This window comes from Lineus longissimus, chromosome 2 (assembly GCF_910592395.1).
Source record: "Lineus longissimus chromosome 2, tnLinLong1.2, whole genome shotgun sequence".
NCBI classification, from domain to species: domain Eukaryota; kingdom Metazoa; phylum Nemertea; class Pilidiophora; order Heteronemertea; family Lineidae; genus Lineus; species Lineus longissimus.
The window spans coordinates 16,874,407-16,880,406 of NC_088309.1; positions in this window are offsets into that span (position 1 = coordinate 16,874,407).

A 6,000-nucleotide genomic window follows, 5' to 3' on the forward strand; every position below is an offset into this window, starting at 1 on the left:
CTTTGTTATATTGGTTGCACATTGCTCGAAGACGACCTGCGAGATAAGTATTATTGGGCTCGCGGGCGAGAGTCTTTGATAGACTTCGGATATAAGACCGCAGAGATTTGCAGTTTTCGTTATACCAACGTTTGTGCGACTTCTTGGGATTTGTCCTCTGATGAGGTTTAGAGCCTATGGATATTTTTAGACTGACCTTAGCAGCTTCAGTAAAAATACGGATCACATCACGAATGGCTGCGTCTATACCAGATTGTTCGTTACTATTTTGTACACTTTGAAAGTACCGTAACTGTGCATTAATTGCCTTAGATTCCAATACCTTAGCAAATCTCAGTTTACTATCATCATTCCATAAATACTTTTTTGGTAATGGAGTCAAATCACACAGTGACTCATCAATCCTATCCTTTGTTGATAAATCTGCCGGTACATTGATGTCAAAAGAAATCTGACAAAGATCGGACAGAGCAAGATCAAAAGGATGTACACAAAAATGATTTACAGACGCAAACAGCTCTTCAGAGACAAGTGTGTGGTCTATTGCGCTTTTAAACACTTTATCCTGGCATACTTTAAAATATGTGAAGTTACCAAAATAATCACCAATGTCTCTACCATTCAAATATCTAAGTTTGTTTCCAACAGCAATATCAATCAGGGATTTACCATGTTTGTTGAGAACATTATCACGATGAAGCCTCATTGGGATACTGTCATCATCACATACATAATTCAAATGGTCGCCAATTGGCAAATGGAGGACGGAATCTTTCTGAATAAAGTCGAGTTCTCCACCGATTCGACTATTGAAATCACCGGATAGAGCTATCATACCCCGACTTTTATACATAAGTACCTCATCCTGGAATAGTTCCCAGGTGTCATTTAAATGAGGTGAACCAGAAGGTGGAATATAAGAAATGCAAAGAAATATTGATTTCTTGAATTCAAAGAAATCAGATTTGAGTTCCAGCCACAGTAAGTTTTCGGACTTACTGCCTAGAATTTTGACACCCTTTTTTGATAGAGTTTTTGATGAAACATAAAATGCCACCCGAGGCACGTCTGGCATGTTTCGATAGGTTCCTATTGTAATTGTTCCATGAATCCAACAACGAGAATTTCGACTTTGACTTTATTCTTCAACGTGTGGCAAATCCTAGCGCTCGTGCCAAAACCCGAGCGCCGTCTACATTCAAGTAATTAAATCAAAAATTGTCTTGGAATTATAAGGACCATACGGTACCTAGCCGGTTTCTCATCCACATTCCCCTCCTCTCGATATGATCCCTTTTCAAATAAATCATAGCGACACCCGGACAGTCCAAAATAAACATTTCTCTCAGTTATCTACTGTGAATTATAGCAACATATTTCTATAATCAAAGAATCTCAAAATCTTATTTTAAGTTTCAACTTTTTAACCCAGAGTAAATCAAATTAAAGCAGAGTATAAATGTAAACATTAAACTTGGAAGTGGTAACTATTTGAATCCAGGCGTTAACCCCTTTTTTTAACCAACAACTGCTAATCTTATCTTAATTATGAGAGGATCAGAAGTTAGAGGAAGCTGCACTTTAATCTCTGGAAAGGATCATCAGGCTTATACTGAAGGCAGGAAGAATTTCCGATGAATCACACACTAGGAGTCCCTTTTGTGTCAGTCTTGGCATCACTGGAGTGTCCTATTTCACCCTCACATGCCACAAGTAACTCACAGTTCTAAAATGCACCACGTGCAGTGGCAATGGAAGGAAATTACACTCCCATTTGTCTAAATTTCACAATACTTTCGAATCAGAATACCAGCATTGGCTTAAGCCAAACACATAGAGAAATTCATGACATGAGAAACTCTCCTGGACAAGGCTCAATTAATTTTTTCAACTTCTCTTCTGAGAATGACAGGTATAACTGTTTACTGTTTAGTATTAAAAAATCAAAAAGCAAATGTTGACCAAAAAAAATACATATTGCCTTGACCCTGGAAAACCTCTTTTGTCAATAATTTCTCACCACACAGACTTTTGATTTTATATCCTGGCGATTTGAAGATACTACTATGGCGACGATCGTGATCAGCGGCGATTTCAGCGTCCTTGAAGATTCTTCCATTAGAAAACTGGATGACGTACAATCTGATGGAAGACTTGTGTTCAAAAGTTCCTTCCTTGCACGTTTAGTTATCAGCAGGAAACTCCAGTGGGCAGATTCGAGTTACCGGACGTTTGTATTCACCATTTGAAGTTTTCACCGTTACCACACGTACCAATTTGTCTTCTGCAGGGTGGATTTCAGCAATGCGTCCAAGTTTCCACAGACCCCTCGGAAGTTTGTCATCTACTACCAGTACTGGATCATCTGGCTGCAAATTTCTCTCTTGGTAAAGCCACTTCTGACGATTATGGAGCCGGGGGAGGATTTCTTGCCGCCATCTTTGCCAAAAGTGTCTCAACAGATTCTGGACATGTCTCCATCTTCTTCTGGGGTTGTATCGGATGATGTCTGTAGTCGGTGGCGCCAGCTGGCCTCCCAACTGGCCATGTAGAAAGCTGTTTGGTGTCAATGGTGGCTCATCATCAGCGTCTGAACTGGGGGGTGTCAGGGGTCTGGAGTTGATTAACCCCTCAGCTTCTACTACAGAGGTATGGAATTCTTCATCTGAGATGTCTGCTTTCCCCATGATGGCTTTCAGAGCCCTTTTTGCAGCCTTCACCATGATTTCAAATGTCCCGCCGAAATGAGGTCCTCCCGGTGGGTTGAACCGCCATCTTATACCTTCGGTGTTCTTATAGCCAACGGTTTTTCTCTCAATGGCGCTCCAGTCTATGGCTGCCACCAATTCCCTCAGCTCTCTCTCTGCTGCTACAAAATTGGACCCATTGTCGGTGAGGACATCCTCGGGCACTCCTCTTCTACTCGTCATTCTGGAAAAAGACATAAGGAACCCATCCGTGTCCATGGAATATACGGGCTCAAGATGGACCGCTCTCACTTGTAGACAGGTGTAGACTGCGAGGTATCTCTTGGCTTGGGTTTTTCCTCGGCCTTGTCTAGTGAAGAAAGGCCCGGCAAAGTCGATGCCGCACTTTGAAAATGCTCTCAAAGGTTGACTGAACCTAAATCTTGGGATTGGTGCCATCATCTGCTGAGCAGGTTTTGCCCTTCGCAGGATACAGTTGGAGCATTTTCTTTCCCATTCTCTCACAGCTTCTCTGGTCTTCAGGATCCAATATCTTTGCCTTATTTGGTGGATTGTGGCTTCCCTTCCCACTGGATGACCAACTTTGTCATGCTCTCTCTGTACAACCAGTCTGGTTACATCTCCTCTTCTTGGTAATATCACAGGAAACTTAGCGCTGTCTTTCAAGCAATCAACCCTTTCCAAACGTGATTGAAGACGGAGCAGTTGTCTCTTCTTGTCGAGGAAAGGGGTGAGTAGTGCTAAATGACTTGACTTTTTGACTCTCTTCTCCCCAGATGCAAGGTCTTTAATCTCCTCTGGAAAGCTCTCCTTTTGAGTCTGTCTCACTAAGCAGTCTTCAGCCTCTTGAATTTCTTCAGGGGAAAGTTCTCCCCGCCAGGATTTGGCTCCCTGAGGTAATGGCTTCTTCAGCATCCACTGGGCTATTCTTCTGACATAGCCAATCCTCCGGACAAGGCGGTTCATATCACTCCAACGACTTGGATGCAGGCAGAACTTGGTTGGGTCCTCTCCTGTTGTTTCTTTTACAATGGCAAAAGTTGGTGATTTCTCTTCTTCAATGATGTCATCCTGAAGTGGGATCTTTCTGGGGGGCCACTTGTCCTCATCTTGCTGCAAGAAATCTGGACCTTCCCACCAGAGCTGAGATTCAGCTAATTCTCCAAGACTAAGACCTCTGGTGGGTAGATCTGCTGGGTTTTGCTTTGTAGGTACGTGCCTCCATTGGTCGGCTGAGCTTCTCTCCTGGATCTCACCAACTCTATTTGCGACGTAGGTCTTGAATTCTTTTCCGGGACGTCTTATCCAGTACAAGACATTCATGGAGTCGCTCCAGTACGTGACGTTCAAGGGCTGAGCATCTCGTCCACTTTCAAGTGTCTTCTTGACTTTTTCAACTATTATCGTCCCCAAGACAGCGGCGCATAACTCTAGTCTTGGGATTGATGCCGTCTTCAAAGGTGAAAGCCTCGTCTTTGCCACTATCAGCCTCACACGAAAGGTCTCATCAGGCATCTGTGTTCTGGCATAGACTGTGGTGGAAAATGCCTCCTTGGATGCGTCTCCAAAAACATGTAGATCTGTAGAGAGACCTCGACTCATCCCGATGTGTCTGTTGACTTTGATGCTGCTCAGACTCTGGAGTTCCGTCACCCATGCATACCATTCCTTTGCTAGGTTTTCATCAATCGGCGCATCCCACTCTTGACTGTGCACCCATGTTTTCTGATAAATGATCCATGCCCTTATCCTGTACGGGTCCAGCAATCCTAGAGGGTCAAATAACTTGGCCATACACCGGAACAGACCCCTCCTCGTGGCTGAAAAGGTTTCTTCTTGTCCCACTACGCTAGACTTGTATGTGAAAACATCTTCACCAGCAATCCAAACCACTCCAAGGGCGTTGTGAACAGGCAATTGGTCTCGGTCTCGGTCCAGGTTGACAGATGAGGCCCTCTCGTCGATGGCTATCTCTTCCAATACTGAGGGGTTGTTGGATATCCATTTTCTCATTTTCCACCCAGCTTTTTTCAACAGTTCTGACAACTCCCTCCTGACTTGGCGCCCCTCTGCAGGGGTACATTTACTATCTAAGGCATCATCCATGTACAATGCGTTTTCTATAGTGTCGGCAGCTTCTGGGAAATCCTTTTTGTGACTGTCAGTGTGTTTCTGTATAACTTGGTTGGCCTTGTATGGTGAAGAGCAATCACCAAAAACAGTTCTCTGATACTCAAAGATTTCTCCATCCCAAATTACTCTATAGAATTTCTTGTCCTCTGGTTTCAGCTCTATCTGTAAAAACATTTCTGATATGTCTCCACTCACTGCTACTGGATATCTCCGGAATCGCAAGAGGACATCAACCAAATCATTCAAAAGCTTTGGTCCTGGGTAGATTTCAGAGTTGAGGCTCTTCCCTTCAAATTTCGCCGCGCAGTCAAGTACCATCCGAACCTTGGTTGTCTCCCTCTCTTCTTCCCTTACGGGGAAAATTGGGATGTAAAATCCGTTTTCTTCTGGAGGGTTGGTCTTTACGTTCCCAATCTTCTTAAGGTATCCTTTCTTTACTTGTCCCAGGATGACCTCCTTGCATTGCCCATGGAAGGCTAGGTCCTTCCTCTTCATGTTTTCTTCCATCTTTTGCTGACGGTGAGCAACTGGCTTTATGTTATTTGGCAGATTTGGGGATTCATCTCTCCACGGAGTGGCAACTTCATATCTGGTCCCGTTAAAAAGTGTTGATGAGGTCACTTTTGACTCAGCTATCTTTTCCTCTGGAGACAGGCAGGTCCTTTTGCTTTTATCTCTTGGTCTCTCCATTCCAATGGCCTCCAATTCCCAAAGTTTCTTGGTGAGGGTTCTCACTTCTTCTACATGTGAATCCATGTTGCTGACTGTAAAGGTGCAGTTCATGTGATCATCATGACCAGGATGATCAGTGCGACCAATACAGGTCCAACCCAAGGGGGTCAGTCTGGCTATTGATGCTTCAGCATCTTCAGAGACGACTTCTTCTAAAGCTTGGTGAAGGAGGGGCATTTGATTCCCTATCAAAATGCCAATCTCTCGTTTCCTTGGTTGTGGTACAAAAGGGACATCTGCCAAATGACTCCATTTTCTAGAGGCATCTGACCAGTCAATTACCGGTGCCTTTCCTACCAATACTGGGTGTGTCCATAGGCCCTTCAGCTTGATACTGTTTTCTCCTTCCAAATCTTCAATGAAGAAATCTGTTACTCTGCAGGAATTGTAGGTCTCCTTCCTATCGCCAAATACTGTGGCTGTCTTG